The sequence below is a fragment of the Schistocerca serialis genome, chromosome 1 (assembly GCF_023864345.2).
Source record: "Schistocerca serialis cubense isolate TAMUIC-IGC-003099 chromosome 1, iqSchSeri2.2, whole genome shotgun sequence".
Classification (NCBI taxonomy): domain Eukaryota; kingdom Metazoa; phylum Arthropoda; class Insecta; order Orthoptera; family Acrididae; genus Schistocerca; species Schistocerca serialis.
Window position 1 is genome coordinate 422,359,073 of NC_064638.1, and position 19,787 is coordinate 422,378,859.

At 44.2% G+C, this 19,787-nt stretch overlaps 1 non-coding gene across 1 annotated transcript; it reads right to left on the minus strand.

The window, feature by feature from the left end:
- Positions 1-1,226: 1,226 nt before the first annotated feature.
- Positions 1,227-1,301, minus strand: Trnas-cga (transfer RNA serine (anticodon CGA)). Its single transcript has one exon. It is a non-coding gene; the product is annotated as a tRNA-Ser (tRNA).
- Positions 1,302-19,787: the final 18,486 nt, after the last annotated feature.

Here is a 19,787-nt window from a genome sequence, read left to right on the forward strand (position 1 = left end):
CGTCGTACTGTGCACTACAAAAAGTTCCACCTAGCTCAGTACGGCGCCTAGTCACCAGCCCGATTCTCTGCATTCGTAGATACTGTTCAGACGATGTTAAAAGCAGCGATGAAGAAAAACATAGTCAATACTTACGTTTGCAAAGTCCGCCTAAAATCTGGTATAATAATATCTTATAACGATTTACGGGTAGAGAACGATTGCTTCATTATTTTAGAAAAAATGTCAAAATTCCGCAACAAGTTCTTTATTTCTTTAGGTTCAAAATTAAAGAATTAGCTATGAGCTCTTATTTATTTAAGCGACTAATATCAATGTCCTCAGCTCACAGTTCATACAACCCAGTATAAACGCAAGACAGCCACAAATGTACTTAAGTCCGACCTGAATTATTACGTGATGTACAGTCGATGCTCTGCTACAATATATGAGTTTCATATTCGGTCTTTCGTTTTCAGTGGATTTCTAATAAAGAAACTGCTCGCCAACTATTCCACAGATAAATAATTATGAAACATGCAACGCGGAATTCTACAAAGGCCGAAAATTCACGCGCTTTTATCTTTCCAACTAAAAACTTCCCAAAGCTCAAATTTCCACAATCTGTCCGTAAATGCAACTGCTTTCACAGCAATATCATCTTGACGCGATATACCAGTAACTTCTTCATTTTATTCATGACGTAGACGGACACGTCCAACATGAGCTGTACGTCTGATAGCTAGCCAACGACTCCCCTCCTGCCGTTCCTTCCAGGGCCTATAACTACTTGATAGAGAGCGGGAAATGCTTAACTCTGATTGGTTGTTCAAAATGACCAGCTAATCAAAAAGATCCTTCGAGTTCTTTCTCGCGTCAAAACTGTCCTACACCAATCCATATTCACAAATGCATTTAAGTCACTTCGTCAGGCAAATCTTAATAAAACTTTTAACTTAACCAAACGAAAAGAAAACTAAGCTTGAAATTACTTTAGAAAATCATTACTCAGCAAATGACTATTCTGGCTGCCTTCTTACAAAAGCAAGTATCCTTGGACATACGTCATCAGCAAGGTAGGGCAAGTATCCCTGGACATACGTCATCAGCAAGGTAGGGCAATTACAGCTTTCATTGTATCAGCTTGCTTCACACTTTCCCATAACACAGGTTACGTAATAGAATGAAATTTTCACTCTACAGTGGAGTGTGCGCTGATATGAAACTTCCCGGCAGATTAAAACTGTTTGCCGGACCGAGACTCGAACTCGGGACCTTTGCCTTTCGCGGGCAAGTGCTCTACCAACTGAGCTACCCAAGCACGACTCACGCCCCGTCCTCACAACTTCACTTCTACCAGTACCTCGTCTCCTACCTTCCAAACTTCACAGAAGCACTTGCCCGCGAAAGGTAAAGTTCCCGAGTTCGAGTCTCGGTCCGGCACACAGTTTTAATCTGCCAGGATGTTCCACATTAGGTATGTAATGTTTAACATCAGATAATATTGGATCTCTATGTATGTCCCACATACACACTATTCGTCACTCTCATTCACACAACAAAACAAATGGTTATTAAATAAATATTAATAATTTCTGAATTCTGTATTATGAAAATGAAAAACAGTGAACATTTTTAACTATAAATATCTAAATAAATTGTTTTGCCCTTTAGTGAACTTCAGTAATAATTCCAAATGGTACTAAAAGACAAACTGGTATGAATCCTAACTGACTTCAATCTTATAAGTGTTGGTTCTTGGTGTTTTACGTAATTGTCTCTAAATCTGAAAGTATCTCAGCTAGATAGCTGAGATTTTAACACAACCATCCTTTTAATAACAAGGGGCTGTATATTAACTTTTAACAAAATTGAATAATATTTAATACAGTTTATTTAGATTCTTAGGGGCTAGAATATTCTGTCGCTCGAACTGCCACAGGTTGCGCTTCCCACATTTAGGCTAGCGACAGGTGCGAGTGAGCCACGCTAAGATACCAGCGGTTGTATGTTGCCACCGCCAACGGTTCCAAAGCTAGGAGCCCGTATTTCAAAGTAGCTTACTGCAATAAAATGCTATTGCATATTGACTCGTGACGATACACGCTATCCACAGCGTCAAGAATGTGCCGAGCGTACTACATTTGAGGTAATACCTCTCACCACGGACAATGCAGTGGCTGACAGCCTCCAGTTACGACCGAGATCTGCACCTTTTGCGTAGAAGTTTCAATGCTGACAGACAAGAAACACTGCCTCAAGTAACTGCAGAGATCAATGTGGGATGTACGACGAGCCTAACCGTTAGTGCGGCGAAATTTGGCGTAATGGGCTATGGCAGCCGACGACAGACGCGACTGCCTTTGCTAACAGTACGACATCACCTGCAGCTCCTCTGTTGGGCTCTGGACCATACCGGAGCCCCGATTTCAGTCGCTAAGAGCGGATGGTGTGGCACAGACACCAAGGAGCCATGGACCCAAGTTGTCAACAACGCACTGTGCAAGCTGTGGTGGCTCCATAATAGGATTGGCTGTGTTTACGTGGAATGGACTGGGTCCTCTGGATGTTCGGCTAGTTGGCACCACCTGCACCCATTCATGAACGTCGTGTCCCTTGACAACGCTGCAGTTTTTGTAGATGTTAATACGCCATGTCAGCGGTCCACGGTTGTTCACGATTGGTCTGAAGATCATTCTGGACAATTTGAGCGAATGTTCTGGTCACCCTGATCGTCCGAGATGAATCTCACCGAACGTTTAAGGGACATACTCAGTTCGTGCACTAAATCCTGCGCCCGCTAAAGTTTCACAATTATGGGTAGTAGAAGGAGCATGGCTGAATATTTCTGCAGGTTACTTCCAACAACTCTTTGAGTCCATGTCACATCTAGCTGCTTCACTACGCTGGAAAGAAGGAGGTGCGACACGATATTAGGAGGAGTCCCATGAATTTTGTCACCTCAGCCTAAATTTACTCTCAGGTGAACTGACATAATATTCGCGAGATCTGCTTTACTTAAAAAAATGGCTCTGATCACTATGGGACTTAACATCTGAGGTCATCAGTCCCCTAGAACTTAGAACTACCTAAACCTAACTAACCTAAGGATATCACACACATCCATGCCCGAGGCAGGATTCGAACCTGCGACCGTAGCGGTCGCGCGGTTCCAGACTGATGCGCCTAGAACCGCTCGGCCACAGCGGCCGGCCTGCTTGGAGACAGGTTTATGACAAGTGGTCCTTGGCTACAACGGGTTGGAAGTGACTTACAGTGTACACATTCAATTGATTCTAGAGTATTGCTCGTCCGTCTGGGAATCTGACCCTGCTGGGTTGATCGAGAAAACGTAATGAAGAGAGGAGCGATTGCTCGAAGGTTAGTTTAGTAAGCGCGAAAGTCACCAGGCCACACTGGCGGAAGCTACAAGAATTTGAGCATCACAGAGGGATACAGCATCAAAATTCATAGCGCATATGTTTCCAGCAGGATCAAATGACACATTACTTCCTTCACGTTTCAGCCGGAAACTTCATCACCACCGGTTTAAAGCCGTTGGTCGAATTTTGGAACAAATTACAGCAGCATTTCAGTGCTGCGTGGATTCGACAAGTATTTTTAGGTTTTAGGGGTTATGTGGCTCCAGATGTCTAGGCACAGGTTACGTAATTCTCGTAAAGTAGAGATCAGTGTGCTGCAGGAACGAAACTGGCTCCTGTTAGCGTCCGAGATATCGGGCTCTGGTCAGGCGAATTTGGTGGACAGTACATCAACCTGAGTTTACTGTCAAACTCCTCAAACACTTCTAGCACCATCCTGACCATGCGATACAGTTATCCTGCGGAAGACGCCATCGTATTCAGACGAGACATCAAGCGTGAAAGAATGCATCTCGGCTACATTAATGTTTACGCAGTTCAGAGCTGTCTTAGTACCTTCGATTATTACCCCGGGTCCCATGAAATCCCAGGGGAATGTCGCCCCTAGCATAATACTGCCAATACCTGCCTGCGTTCTTGGCGAGACGTACCATTTGAGCAACCGGTCGCCTGAAAGACGGCGTATCTGGACATTGATCTGCTTTTATTCGTTCGACAAGACGACACGTTTCCCTTATTCTACGACCCAGTCTGTATGGTCCAGCGCCCACTGTAGCCATTTGGTCAACAATGTAAACCGTAGTTGGTCTGCTTCGGTACCTCATGTTCAACAATGTAATCTAAACGATGTGCTCCTGCACCAAGATTTTACTCTGTCGTCAGATGTCCAACAGATCGCCACCTATCCTATTTCACCGAGTGCGCAAGCTTCCGACCTCAGCCTTCTGCGGTGAAGCACGGAGATCCGAATTTTGTTGCCTACACGTGAAGTCATCGTTCTTCAATCACTGTGCGTAAATACTCGCGACAGTAGCAAGCGAACAGCCGACCAACTTCGACGTTACTGATTTTCTCGTACCCAGGTATCGGAGCATAACAACCTGTCCTCTGTCCGAGTCACGTACCTCAGTGAATTTCACAATTTGCGGTCTGTATCGTCACCAGGGTGATTCTTCATTCGTGTCTACTCCGCTCATACGCTTTCCTTACCGCATCACGTGGCCGCATTGCCAGGAGGCGGCACTCAACATCGCGATGGGAGGTGGTCTTAGTGTTTTGTCTCATCACTGCACATAAACAAAATTATCACAGTGCTAATAGAAGAGAATTTGGGGCTTATAGAAGATAGTTTTCTCCACGCACTATTCGCGAATGAGACAGGAAGAGGTGGAAGTGATAGAGATGCCTGTAGCACCCTACACCACACCGTTCGGTGAACTGCGCAGAGTGTTGAATTGCTTCTTTCTGCCTTGTGTGACAGTTTCACGTCCGTCTAAATCTGCATCTACACCTACATGATTACTCTGCAATTCACAATTAAGTGCCTGGGAGAGGCTTCATCGAACCACCTTCAAACTATTTCTCTACTGTTCCAAACAGCGCACTGGTAAAAATAACAAATTTTTCCGGTGCGAGATATGAGTAGTCTCATTTTATTATGATGATCATTTCTTCCTGTGTGGATGGGAACCAAAAATAGTTTCACGCTCCAAGGAGAAAGTTGGTGATTGAATTTTCACGAGGAGATACTGCCGCTATGAAAAATGCTTTTGTTTTAATGATTTCTACACTATTTTGCGTGATATGTCCGTGGTACCCTCTCTCCTATTTCACAATACAAAACGGGATGCCCTTCTGATGCGGATCCCACACTGCACAGCAGTAGTGCAGAAAGAGGGCGCACGAGCATAGTGTATGCCGTCTCTTTATCAGAACTGTCGCATTCTCTAAGTGTTCTGTCAATAAATCGTAGTCTTTGGTTTGCTTTCACACCACAGCATTATCGATGTGACCATTCCAATTTAAGTTATTCGTAATTGCAATCACTAAATATTTAGTTGAATTTACAGCCTTCAGATTTGTGTGTTTTATTGTGTAACCGAAATTCACCGAATTCCTTTTAGTATCCATGTCGATGAATTAACGCTTTTCATTATTTTGAGTGAATTCCAGTGTTCGCGCCTTATAGATATCTTGTCTGATTCCTATTGCAATTGATTTTGATCATACGATGAGTTTAGAAGACGGTAAATGACAGCATCACCTGCAGATAGCTGAAGAGAGTTGCTCAGATTGTCTCTTAAATAGTTTATGGTTTTTTAAGTCATCAATCGTCTGACTGGTTTGAAGCGGCCCGCCACGAATTCCCCTTCTGTGCCAACCACCTCATCTCAGAGCTGCACTTGCGATCCACTTTTCATTTATGTGATGGATGTATTCCAATAAGATAATGCTAAGGGATATAGATTATTAAACGAGACACTTAACATAGTAGATGAGTTTTGCTATTTAGGTAGCAAAATAACTGATCATGGCTGGAGTAGAGAGGAATAAAATGCAGACTGGCAATTGCATGAAAATCGTTTCTGAAGAAGAAGAATTTGTTAATAACATGTACAGATTTAAATGTTAAGAAGTCTTTTCTGAAGGTATTTGTCTGGAGCGTATCCATGTATGGAAGCGGAACATGGACGATAAACAATTTAGATAAACGAGAATACGAGCTTTCGGAATGTGGTGTTACTGAACAACGCTGAAGATTAGACGGGTCGATCAAGTAACCAATGAGGAAATACTGAACAGCACTGAGGAGAGAAGAAATTTCTGACACAACTTGACAAAAAAGAGGGATCGATTCACATCAAGGGATCACCAATTTACTATTGGAAGGAAGTGTTGAGGGTAAAAATTATACAGGGAGACCAAGAGAGGAATCCAGTAGGCAGATTCAGAAAGATGAAGGATGGTGTAGTTATTCGTAGATGCACAGGCTCGCACAGCATGAAGCAGGTTGGATAGCTTTAAAGATCTCCGTAACGCTATGACACTTACCAAATAACCCTGTGACGAAACACGCTGCTCTTCTTTGGAGCTTCTCTACCACCTCTGTCAACCCGACCTAGTACGGATCCCACACTGATGAGTAATACTCAAGTATAGGTCGAACGAGTGTTTTGTAAGCCACCTCCTTTGTTGATGGACTACACTTTCTAAGGACTCTCTCAATGAATCTCAACCTGGCACCCGCCTTACCAACAATTTATTTTATATGATCATTCCACTTCAAATCGTTCCATATGCATACTCCCAGATATTTTAAGGAAGTAACTGCTACCAGTGTTTGTTCCGCCATCATATAATCATACAATGCAGGATCCTTCTTTCTATGTATTCGCAATACATTACATTTGTCTATGTTAAGGGTCAGTTTCCACTCCCTACCAAGTGCCTATCCGCTGCAGATTTTCCTGCATTTCGCTGCAATTTTCTAATGCTGCAACTTCTCTGTATACTACAGCATCATCCGCGAAAAGCCGCATGGGACTTCCGACACTATCTACTAGGTCATTTATATATATTGTGAAAAACCATGGTCCCATAACACCCCCCTGTGGCACGCCAGAGGTTACTTTAACGTTTGTAGACGCCTCTCCATTGAGAACAACATGCTGTGTTCTGTTTGCTAAAAACTCTTCAATCCAGCCACACAGCTGGTCTGATATTGGTTGGTTGGTTGGTTGGTCTTGGGGAAAGAGAGCAAACAGCGAGGTCATCGGTCTCATCGGATTAGGGAAGGACAGGGAAGGAAGTCGGCCGCGCCCTTTCAGAGGAACCATCCCGGCAGTTGCCTGGAGCGATTTAGGGAAATCACGGAAAACCTAAATCAGGATGGCCGGACGCGGGATTGAACCGTCGTCCTCCCGAATGCGAGTCCAGTGTGCTAACCACTGCGCCACCTCGCTCGGTGGTCTGATATTCCGTAGGCTCTTACTTTGTTTATCAGGCAGTATTGCTGAACTGTATCGAACGCCTTCCAGAAGTCGAGGAAAATGGCATCTATCTGGGAGCCTGTATCTAATATTTTGTAGGTCTCATGAACAATTAAAGCGAGTTGGGTCTCACACGATGGCTGTTTCCAGAATCCGTGTTGATTCCTACAGAGTAGATTCTGGGTTTCGAGAAATGACATGATACGCGAGCAAGAAACATGTTCTAAAAACCTACAACGGATCGATGTCAGAGATATAGGCCTATAGTTTTGCGCATCTGCTCGACGACCCTTCTTGAAAACTGGAACTACCTGTGCTCTTTTCCCATCATTTGGAACCTTCCGTTCCTCTAGAGACTTGCGGTACTCGGCTGTTAGAAGGAGTAAGTTCTTTCGCGTACTATGTGTAGAATCGAATTGGTATCCCGTCAGGTACAGTGGACTTTCATCTGTTGAGTGATTTCAGTTCCTTTTCTATTCCTTGGACACACAGTGTCTTGAAAGGAGGATATAAGATGTACATCAACAAAAGCAAAACGAAGATTGTGGAATCTTCTCGAATTAAATCGGGCGATGCTGAGGGAATTAGATTAGGAAATGATAAGCTTAAAGTAGTAAATGAGTTTTGCTATTTGGGGAGCAAAATAACTAATGATGGTCGAAGTAGAGAGGATATAAAATGTAGACTGGTAATGGCAAGGAAAGCGTTTCTGAAGAAGAGAAATTTGTTAACATCGAGTATACATTTAAGTGTCAGGAAGCCGTTTCTGAAAGTATTTGTATGGAGTGTAGTCATGTAAGGAAGTGAAACGTGGACAATAGTTTAGAAAATGGGTCTGAGCACTATGGGACTTAACTGCTGAGGTCATCAGTCCCCTAGAACTTAGAACTACTTAAACCTAACTAACCTAAGGACATAACACACATCCGTGCCCGAGGCAGGATTCGAACCTGCGACCGTAGCGGTCGCGCGGTTCCAGACTGTAGCGCCTAGAACCGCTCGGCCACCCCGGCCTGCTAAATAGTTTAGACAAGAAGAGAATAGAAACTTTCGGAATGTGGTGCTGCAGAAGAATGCTGAAGATTAAATGGGTAGATCACATAACTGATGAGGAGGTACTGAATAGAATTGGGGGGAAGAGAAATTTGTGGCACAACTTGATTAGAAGAAGGGTCGGTTGGTGGGACATATTCTGAGGCACTAACGGATTAGCCGGCCGAAGTGGCCGTGCGGTTAAAGGCGCTGCAGTCTGGAACCGCAAGACCGCTACGGTCGCAGGTTCGAATCCTGCCTCGGACATGGATGTTTGTGCTGTCCTTAGGTTAGTTAGGTTTAACTAGTTCTAAGTTCTAGGGGACTAATGACCTCAGCAGTTGAGTCCCATAGTGCTCAGAGCCATTTTGAACGGATTAGCAATTTAGTACTGGGGGACAGAGTGGAGCGTAAAAATCGTAGAGGGAGACCAAGAGATGAATACGCTAAACAGATTCAGAAGAATGTAGGTTGCAGTAGGTACTGGGAGGTGAAGAAGCTTGCACCAGATAGAGTAGCATGGAGAGCTGCATGAAACTAGTCTCTGGACTGAAGACCACAACAACATACTCATCGGTACTATCATGTTCACCACAATCCACTTCATGCAGAATTAGGGAAGTACCTGCAGATGGTGTCGAACCTGCGTGCGTGTCTGCTGCTACTGCAGGTGGGGTGTCGATGTCATCATGATCATCACCATGCTTGTCACAGCCCTTGGCATGAGCTCCATGTGCATGCGGTATCGGTTTGAGCAGCAGACAAGCCGGGAAGCCTTCTGCTGCTGGAATTGCTGCACTGGGAACACCTCTTCTGTCAGCAGTTCCGACAGCTTGGATCGATACAAGTGTTCCTCAAATACTCTCTCCTTGAACGAAGTTCACGAACTTCGTTTGGTGTCATTTTGCACGTGACAGCAAAATGATTCCTTATCTTGTGGACTGGTCATTATGAGCTATACTGTCTGTGTTTAAGCTTGTTGAGTGCTCAGCATCACTTACATAAAATCACAGCAGCTCAAGTTCGTTTATCGTGCTACACATCTTTTTCTTTACCCGTTTAAGAGACTGTCTCCTATGTTACTTTCCAACTACTTTCTCTAATCTCCTCTGTAGCACCATCTTATCTATGAAATTCATGAAGTCAAGATGCTGCTTCTCAACAAACTCTGTAGTGATGGGATTTCATCATAAAGAGACATTCCTCTCCCTGGGAGCATAGTACCAAGTAGCTGACGCGAGGCTACGACACAACGCCAATTCCTGGCTACTATCGATCGGTCTTGTGCTTCCGTTTCCTGTACAACGTATCTTCTATTAATTACTTTACATACATTTGATATGGAGTTGACCACTCTACGTTTGCTTGTAGTTTAGATGGATCGATTCTAACGTTCTGACAGCATCCAAGACCAGTAGTGATTGTTTCCTTTACCGACCGTGACGTTATTATTACGCCCAACAAAATATCGTGCGCGAACAACGCTTTGATCAGCTCGTCCTTGCACCAGGGACAGATCCTCCGTGGCTTCGCAGGGAGTAACACGAACGGAAACTGCACAAGTTGATGGTCCTTTTTTGTGCTTGTCTGGAGACGGCATAAAAAATGAATAGAAATAAATTCGTGGAGTTGCTTTAATGTGATTTCAAAGCGTAGCCTGACTAATGCCGCCTAGTAAAGTGCTGCTAATGAAGTATGACACCCTCTCTGAAGTGGCCCACAGCTCCCGTTAGACGCCAGGCGCTCAGCCATCCGAGGCTGAACTGCTTCAGTGTTGCGTAGATCCGGGTTCTACCGTAAGCTGAAACATTAATCTGTATAAGAGTTGCTCACAGTTACTCCCACGAGAGGCGGAGCCATAAATATCCGCAGACCCTCAACGTCTATAGGCACAGCGGGGCAACCGCTGCGCTGGTGACGCGGTCCAGCCGGAAGGCTGCCCTGCTGGGGCAGAGCCGACCGGAACACTAAATCTGCAGCTCGGGTCAGCCTGCGACTTGTGTTGCAGGAAGAAGCTGCGTGCCCTTCGCGTCTGCTGACCTTGCTGTAAAATGCATACAAAGTAACCGAAAAACCCAGGTAGTCCCTCGTGTATACCAAATGATTTATTAAAACAATCAATGTGAATGCGCCCAAACGAAATTGGCAAAATACGAGTATGTACAGTCGTCACAGAATGGAAGGTCATACAAGTATATGCGAAGTGCATTCGATACACCAACATCAATAAAAAAAGGTGTACAGCAGCACTACTGACACTTTGACTTGTGTCCGCCATTGAATACGAAACAAAACGATTCGCAGACATTGGGCCAACCTCCAGACATTCGCAGCATACATTGCATATCAAAAAACTGAAAGGCAGAAGAAATTGTCAGGACTGGCTCTCCCAAGGCTGTCAGCAGTTCTAATGGAATGTTGTCTACTCACGGGGCCTTGTTTCGGCTTAGGTCTGTGCTCTGTCAAACTCTTCACGCGGTATTGTATCTCCCATTTCATTTTCATCTACATCCTCTTCCATTTCCATAATATTGTCCTCAAGTACATCGCCCTTGTACAGACCCTCTATATACACCTTCCACCTTTCTGCTTTCCCTTCTTTGGTTAGAACTGGGTTTCCATCTGAGCTCTTGATATTCATACAAGTGGTTCTCTTTTCTCCAAAGGTTTCTTTAATTTTCCTGCAGGCAGTATCAGTCTTACCCCTAGTGAGATAAGCCTCTACATCCTTACATTTGTCCTGTAGCCATCCCTGCTTAGCCATTTTGCACTTCCCGTCGATCTCATTTTAAAGACGTTTGTATTCCCTTTTGCCTGCTTCATTTACTGCATTTTTATATTTTCTCCTTTCATCAATTAAATTCAATATTTCTTCTGTTACCCAAGGATTTCTACTAGCCCTCATCTTTTTACTTACTTGATCCTCTGCTGCCTTCACTACCTCATCCCTCAAAGCTACCCATTCTTCTTCTACTGTATTTCTTTCCCCCATTCCTGTCAATTGTTCCCTTATGCTCTCCCTGAAACTCTGTACAACCTCTGGTTCTTTCAGTTTATCCAGGTCCCATCTCCTTAAATTCCCTTCTTTTTGCAGTTTCTTCAGTTTTAATCTACAGTTCATAACCATCTGCCCCTGGAAATGTCTTACAATTTTAAACCTGGTTCCTAAATCTCTGTCTTACAATTATGTAGTCTATCTGATACCTTCTAGTATCTTCAGGATTCTTCCATGTATACAACCTTCTTTTATGATTCGTGAACCAAGTGCTAGCTATGATTAAGTTATGCTCTGTGCAGAATTCTACCAGACGACTTCCTCTTTCATTTCTCTCCCCCAATCCATATTCACCCACTATGTTTCCTTCTCTCTCTTTTCCTACTCTCGAATTCCAGTCAGCCATGACTATTAAATTTTCGTCTCCCTTCACTACCTGAATAATTTCTTTTATCTCATATATTTCATCGATTTCTTCATCATCTGCACAGCTAGTTGGCATATAAACTTGTACTACTGTAGTAGGCATCGGCTTGGTGTCTATCTTGGCCACAATAATGCGTTCACTATGCTGTCGGTAGTAGCTTACCAGCACTCCGATTTCTTATTCATTATTAAACCTACTCCTGCATAACCCCTATTTGATTTTGTGTTTATAACCCTGTATTCGCCTGACCAAAAGTCTTGTTCCTCCTGCCACCGAACTTCACTAATTCCCACTATATCTAACTTTAACCTATCCATTTCCCTTTTTAATTTTTCTAACCTACCTGCCCGATTAAGGGATCTGACATTCCACACTCCGATCCGTAGAACGCCAGTTTTCTTTCTCCTGATAACGACGTCCTCTTGAGTAGTCCCCGCCCGGAGATCCGAATGGGGAACTATTTTACCTCCGGAATATTTTACCCAAGAGGACGCCATCATCATTTTAACCATACAGCAAAGCTGCATGCCCTCGGGAAAAATTACGGCTGTAGTTTCCCCTTGCTTTCAGCCGTTCGCAGTACCAGCACAGCAAGGCCGTTTTGGTTAGTGTTGCAAGGCCAGATCAGTCAATCATCCAGACAGTTGCCCGTGCAACTACTGAAAAGGCTGCTGCTCCTCTTCAGGAATCATACGTTTGTCTGACCTCTCAACAGATACCCCTCCGTTGTGGTTGCACCTACGGTACGGCCATCTGTATCGCTGAGGCACGCAAGCCTCCCCACCAACGGCAAGGTCCATGGTTCATGGGGGTAGGACAAAAATTATACCTCATATAAATAGATCAGTTTCTTAACTTTCACCTGCCGCTAACTGTCCAGATCTGATTAGTTTTTAAGTGTAGTTGTATATCTAGCTCCCAGTCCACCGAAATTATTACTGTTCAACCAGTGCTACCACGTGAGAGATCAAACCAATCGTTCGGATAAATTAATTGTCAACCAGTGTTTCAGCATGTGCGTGAATGATCAAACCAATCGTTCGGATGAAACAATTTACTGTCAACCAGCGCTACTGTTCCGTGGACTGTCGTTTTATGTAGTTTTTAGTGTAAGGAAACAAAATTATCTCTGCATAGAAAAGATATCATGTTAACTTTTTTTAAGAACGGATTTGTAACTTTTTTAAAGAATCAAATTTTATCGATCATCTGACATTTTATTATATATGAAGAACTGAATGAAAGTGAATTCGTTACCATACGTCTTTGTTGTTGTTATTTACAAAATACCTAAAAAGATGTGCAGGACACAAATGATATTAGTTTTGAACATGAAGGCGAAGTTTAACGTGAAAGGTAACAAAATATATAGAATGACTGCATGGGTTACACCTATTGCGCAGCATGAATTGGAGGCACGTGACCATGTCCGCTTTGAAAGACATATAGCAAACATGTCTATAATTGAAACTCGACACGAAGTTCTAATCTGCCAGGAAGTTTCCTATCACCGCACGCTCCACTACAGAATGAAAATTTCATTCTGGACGTCTAAAATTATTTCACCATCACTTGAAGAAAACCACACACGCAATATCTGGTAAAGTTACATACTAACAAAGTGTGAAAAAAAGTGCACAGATTGTAAGGTACAAAAAAAGCATTTAATTTTCATAGAACTTAAAAAATAATTTAATATTTTCATAAACATACACAACATTATTTTCAAATATGTTCTTCTTCAAGAGTCGATGGAGAGTAGGACACTCGCAGAATTCCAGATCTTGAATAGCAGCAAACTTGAAAATTCGACACACGCATCTGATCTTCTCCTCACCTGCGACATAGATGGTGGTATGTGTGTAGTCGAATAATCGAAGCAACGTTGTTATATTTTGTAGACTATATCAGAATCATCCAGTGAATTCATTGGTAAAAAAAGTGTGAAAAACTTTGCACTCATCCATGTTTTAGCACACTTCACATCCTTGGATGACCTCGGTGGTGCAATTTTTGCTGAGAATGTATCTATTATTCCGGCATCTTCTGTATGCTATGAATGCAACGGCTTTAAATATGAACTGTCTACACCCATCATCACTGAAATCCTCAGCGTCTGTAGTGATGATCACACTCTGAGAAGCCACTGTGAAATGCTCTGTGTATGGCTCAGTACCTGCTCAATTATACGGCTCATTACACAACACCAGCTAGAAGGCAATAGTTAATCACATGTTCATGTAGAATTAGAGAATACGCAGCTATGTGTTCTGGGAAATTTACCGAAAATTCATATTCAAATGTATCTATAGGTCCAGATTTAATTACCTCGTTCTGTTTTGATTATTCCTTTGGGCTTAGTAGACATCCTTCTTCTTCTGAAGAACCTGGTTGTTTCTAATTGAGCAGAGGTTTTAATACACCAAGTTTGTCTCCTTGCAGTCGATAGCACTGGGAACTCGAAAACCTCCCATGAATGGAAAGATAATCGTAGAAATACATCGGCATGCAGAACTTTTAAAACCTCCAAACGCTGCTCATCCGATACAGTGGTGTATGTCATTTCCCATATTATTTTATTGATGGTGATCTCGTTCCACTCTTGAGCTCCTTGTATGTGTGAGTTGTTACACGTTGCAATCTGTACCAGAACAAGTTCCTGTTTCGCATTCGAAGCAATTTACCGTATGTCCTCAAAGTAAAAAACATGCAGTTTTAGACGTATACATACAACAAAGGTTTTGTAATCGTCCCCTGATCTACCCACTGGCTCGTTTATTTACATCCAGAATTTTTTAAATCGTTCAAATCTGAGAGAGAAGTAGAAACATATGTTTTAAGAGTTACCATCCCTTTTCGTAAATGATACATCAAGATATATGAAACCCCTGAATGAGAGTATTAAAGTGTCTTGGTGCTGAATGACAATCGTAATTTCATTGTTCTTGTGATTCAGCAGATAAGGAAACGCCACCGTGCAGTTTCCACGTGCGGTTTATGAACAGAAGATTTATAAGTTGGCAGGTGAACCAATGTATCGGAGGACTCAATTCTTCTTCTATTCCGCAAGAAGTGACCCAAAAACTAAGATCTCATAGTTATGCTCCACCCAGATTGTATCGTCTTCCGAAGATTCATAAAAAGGAAGTTCCGTTACGGCCGATCGTCATTAATACAGACGCCCCCACATATGCTTTGGCAATACATCCCACCTCCATAATGAAACCTCTTGTGGGGACGTTTGCGTATCATGTTCGCAACTCGGCTGACTTCATCAATAGTCACTTTAAATGACTTACTAGTGAGCTCCGATGTCCTCTCACTTTTCACCAAGGTGCCTCTTACGGACTCTTTGGCATTCATCAGCAATAAGTTCACGGCCGATATGACATCCCTTTTTCATCATCTCCTTTCCTTTACCTACTTTTTATTTAACCACGAATATTTTAGCAGACGAGACGGTGTTGCCATAGGCAGTCCTCTCTCCACATTGGTAGAAAACGTTGTCATGGAAGACTTTGAGGAAAGGTCACTTGATTCTGCAGAACTTAAACCGAGATTCCCCTGGCGATATGTAGATGACACTTGTAGTGTGGCCCCATGGTGAAGAAGAGCTGTCACGTTTCTTGCAACATCTGAATGCAGTCCACAAGAACATCCAGCTTACGATGGAAATAGAGAAGGATGGTTGCTTAACATTTATGGACACCTTGGTTACTAAGAGAGTGAATGGGTCATTAGGGCATTCTGTCTATCGTAAGGCCGCACATGCGGACCTTTACCTGCAAGCGTCGAGTTGCCATCACTCTTCACAAACTACAGGCGTTCCTAGAACGTTAATACACCGGGCTCATATTTCTGACGGAAACAGCCTTAAAAAGGACCTAGAACATCTACAGTCGGTGTTCATAGGTAATGGTTACTCTATGCATCAGATTAGCAAAGCGCTAAGGAAGAAGAAACGTGACGACCCACAACATCAAGAAGGTAAGGAGCTGTTCAGTTCCAAGGCGTTCCCTCCGTACGTCAGCAATATTTCCTCTAAAGTAGGTAGGATTCTAAGGAAACATCAAGTTAATGTAATCTCCTGGCCACCGCCGAAGATTAGTGCTCTTCTCCGCTCGGTAAAAGACGATCTGGGTCTGCGGAAGGCAAGGATCTCGAAATTCCTTGCCATTGTGGCAAAACTTGCATAGATTAGACGATACGCACAGTACATGAAAGGTGCGTTAGACATGAGAGCTTCACTAGCCTTTCGCAGACCAGTAAGTCGGCCGCATCTGAGCACTGTATTACAGCAGGACACTCTATGGATTTTTTTGCCATAAAAATTTGGTCGTAGTGAGAACTTTTTGGGATTCAGTAATTAAAAGATCTGTGGAAATACGACTAACACAAAATCATTTAAATCGTTACAGCAGCTTTCAAATAGACAAGACTTGGGACACGTCGATCTCCTTAATTCCTTCTGAAAGATGCGAGTGCGCATTCCGACAGAGACGGACATGTAGTTTCACCTTTACGCATGCGACTGCACGCCACAGATACAACAGTATTTGCAGAGGGTGCGGATTTCGATAGAGGGAGCTCGTGTGACGGGCATCAATGCGCTTGCGTTTCCGCACAAATTAATGTTACAAGGCCGACGCTGAGTACTTGCAGTTCCTACCAAACTTGTCCTCCCTCAACACCCTACTATCCTCCACAGGCCGTCCTTCTCCATCAATTCCGCAGGCCCTACCGCTCCTTCCTCTGCACCCGTGACCAGGATACACTCCTCCGCCATTGGCAATTACAACAGCACATCCGAAACCTCCTAAAAGCAAATAAACGCTGGGACTGGCACCAGAGATGTACACGCCTCTGCCATCCCTGTGAACTCTTCCAAGTACTGGTCTGCCTTCCACCACCTTACTGGTAGCCATCCCACCCTGCATTATCCCCTTCTCCACAGCGACCGACCCTTGCATGACAACCTCAGTAAGGCTAACCATTTTGCTTCCCGTCTCTCAGAGTTCTTTTCCATTCTTGTTGATCTTCACTTTGATAACTCCCTCTTCCCCATGGTCCTTGAATGATCCAATACATTGGTCCCACCACTCGCCCCCAGTTTCCAGAGCCTGGATCAGTTACCTCTCCCCTCAGACATAAACACTACCATTACCACACACATCAAACTCATACTCACACCAAACGCAACACCGCCACTGGTCATGACAGTGCCACCTACAGTCATCTCAAGTGATCGCCCTCCTCCTTCCTGGCTGACCCTGTATAACGTCCTCCTCTCCACTGGCCTGTGGAAGACTTCCTGCATCGTGCTGTTCCCTAAACCCAACAAAGCCCCCTCTTACAGCTCTTCCTATGGTCCTATCTACCTCACCTCTATGTTCAGTAAGGTCTTCGAGTCCATCCTGTCCCATCATATTCATCACCACCTTAACCAGCATCACCTCCTTTCCCTTACCCAGTGTGGCTTCCAGCTCAGCTGACAACCAGCTCCTTAACCTTACCAACCTTCTTTCCCTCCAACTTAACTTCCGTCGCTCCACTATTTTTGTTTCCCTCGATCTCCAGAACGCCTATATTGCAGGTATGCCCGAACCTCCCCCTCCTGTTCACCTCCTCCTATTTGCTAATGACACCACCCTCCTGCCCCTTTATCCTACCCTTCAATCAATGTATCCTTCAAACCCACCTTGACCAGTTCACCTCCTGGTACAACAAGTGGCTCCTTCACATCAACCCTTGTAAGACCCAGGCAATCATCATCCCTCCAGCTTCAGGATTTTTAGCTCACCATTTTTGGTCATCTTACCCACCTACTCTGCAATACTTGGGCCTCACCCTGGACCATCTCCTCAGCTGGACTCCCTATCTCCTTATGATCCAACACAAAGCCCACTACAGCCCACCTCTTGAAACTCCTGTCCTCCTGGACATGGTGACTGCATCTTTCCACCATCCTTCATACCTACAAATCTTGATCTGTCCCATCCTTTGTGGATTTCTGCCCCACCATGATTCTATAAAGTCCTCTAAATCCTTGAATGTCATGCACTCTGCCTCGCCTTCCATATCTGACTGCCACATGGGTTCTCTATGGTCTCATCCCCTTCACACATTTTCTCTTTTCCTCAAACACATCTGAACCCTGTACATCGTCTGCAGACTCAATCCATCCCCCCCTCCCCCATCCCCCATCTCCTGGTGTCTTCTGTCCTCTCTACCCCCCAGCCTGTTGCCACACTTTACTGTGGTATCACGTCCTCTCTGCATCTCCACACCATCCACCTCCCTTCCCAATGCAAGTTCCAGCTCCTACCCCTCGCGGGTGATTTTCACACTCATATCTACCCCTCCTACTAACTCTAACCTCAACTTCCACTACCCCTCCTCAGGGCTCCCCTTCTCTTTCTTTCCCCTGAGCGGTTTCTTCCTCCCTACTCCCTCCCTTTCCAGTGCATCCCTTCTCCATCTCTGTGCTGCCTCCTTACTTGCCTTCATTCTCCAGCTCCCACCCCACCCTTCGCCTGCCCGTTGCTGCGCCCCCCGACCCCCTTGCTTTTCCTCCTGCCCTCTCCAGCTCCCTCCCCCTCTGCCTCATCTTGTTACCTCTTTTCCCTCTCTTAGGCCTCTCCTCCCTCGGCATATCCCTCCCAGAAGATTTTATTCCTGGCGTAAAAGAGATGTCAGTGCGGTAACTGCAGTTGTAGCTTGAACTAACAGCCTCAAACAACGGATGTGTGTTCGATCATGCAGTTTTTTTTTTTTTTTTTGATGGCGGGGGGGGGGGGGGGGAGATGTCCATACAGTCTGCTCAGCAGGGGAGTGTTAATTATGATAATACAAACGTAAGAACTGCATAACGCCCAGTCCACGAGCGGACAAAAGTTCCGACCCTGCCAGGAGTCGAATCCGTGCCCCTTCACTCAGCAACTACCCGCGCTGACCGTGCACCACCGACGCAGACGACCTGTCAGATGTGAGCAGCCAATGTTAAGTAGTGGACGTGAGGCAGTAGTGTGTCAGTGTTGTTGTGTCAGAACTCGCAATGGAGCAACATCTCTAAATCAAGTGTTCAAAACATTCTCCAGATTAAAATGCAAGACGTTTTCTATAAAACATCGTCATGGTGACGAGACTTGGTGTTATCATCACGAACCTACCTCAAAACGACAAAGTGCAGAAACTCACATGAACAGTCAACGCTTAGACGACATAACATTCAAGTCAACTTGATATGCGACGTGAAATATCAACCCAATGAATGACTTTCCTTATAGTGTCACATGGTTCAATGAACGTTCCATGCATTGTGCTCAAATGGGGGGGAGACAATGTAGTGAAGCATTAAAACCACCATCTTAACGTTACTCTATTTTGTTATTAATCCAGTGTTGAAATTTTTTAGATTATTGCGGTATTACAGTTCTCGTCTTCCATGAGTCATCATCAGAAGTAAAAATCTGGTTAAAAATCTAGTATCTCTTCACGAAAGTAACACTTTATGTTGTCATAGAACGCTTTACCCAGGTGCTTTCAGTTTTTCGTCCCCCCCCCCCCCCTCCCCCTCGTAATTCTGATTCCTTATTCTGTGCCAGAATGATTCTTTTGCGGTCACTATTAAGGATCTAAGACGCACTGTCTGCTTTCCAACATTGATATCAAGCCGGGGTGGCCGAGAGGTTCTAGGCGCTACAGTCTGGAACCGCGCGACCGCTACGGTCGCAGGTTCGAATACTGCGTCGGGCATGGATGTGTCTGATGTCCTTAGGTTAGTTAGGTCCTTAGGTTAGTTAGGTTTAAGTAGTTCTAAGCTCTAGGGGACTGATGTCCTCAGAAGTTAAGTCCCATAGTGCTCAGAGCCATCAAGTATTATTATGTTTACAACTTGGTTTCCAGATGTTCTTTTTTTCCTAGAAGTTCGAGGCTTTATTATGAAAAACTCACAAAAGTCTTACGCTTCAAAGTATTGGCCA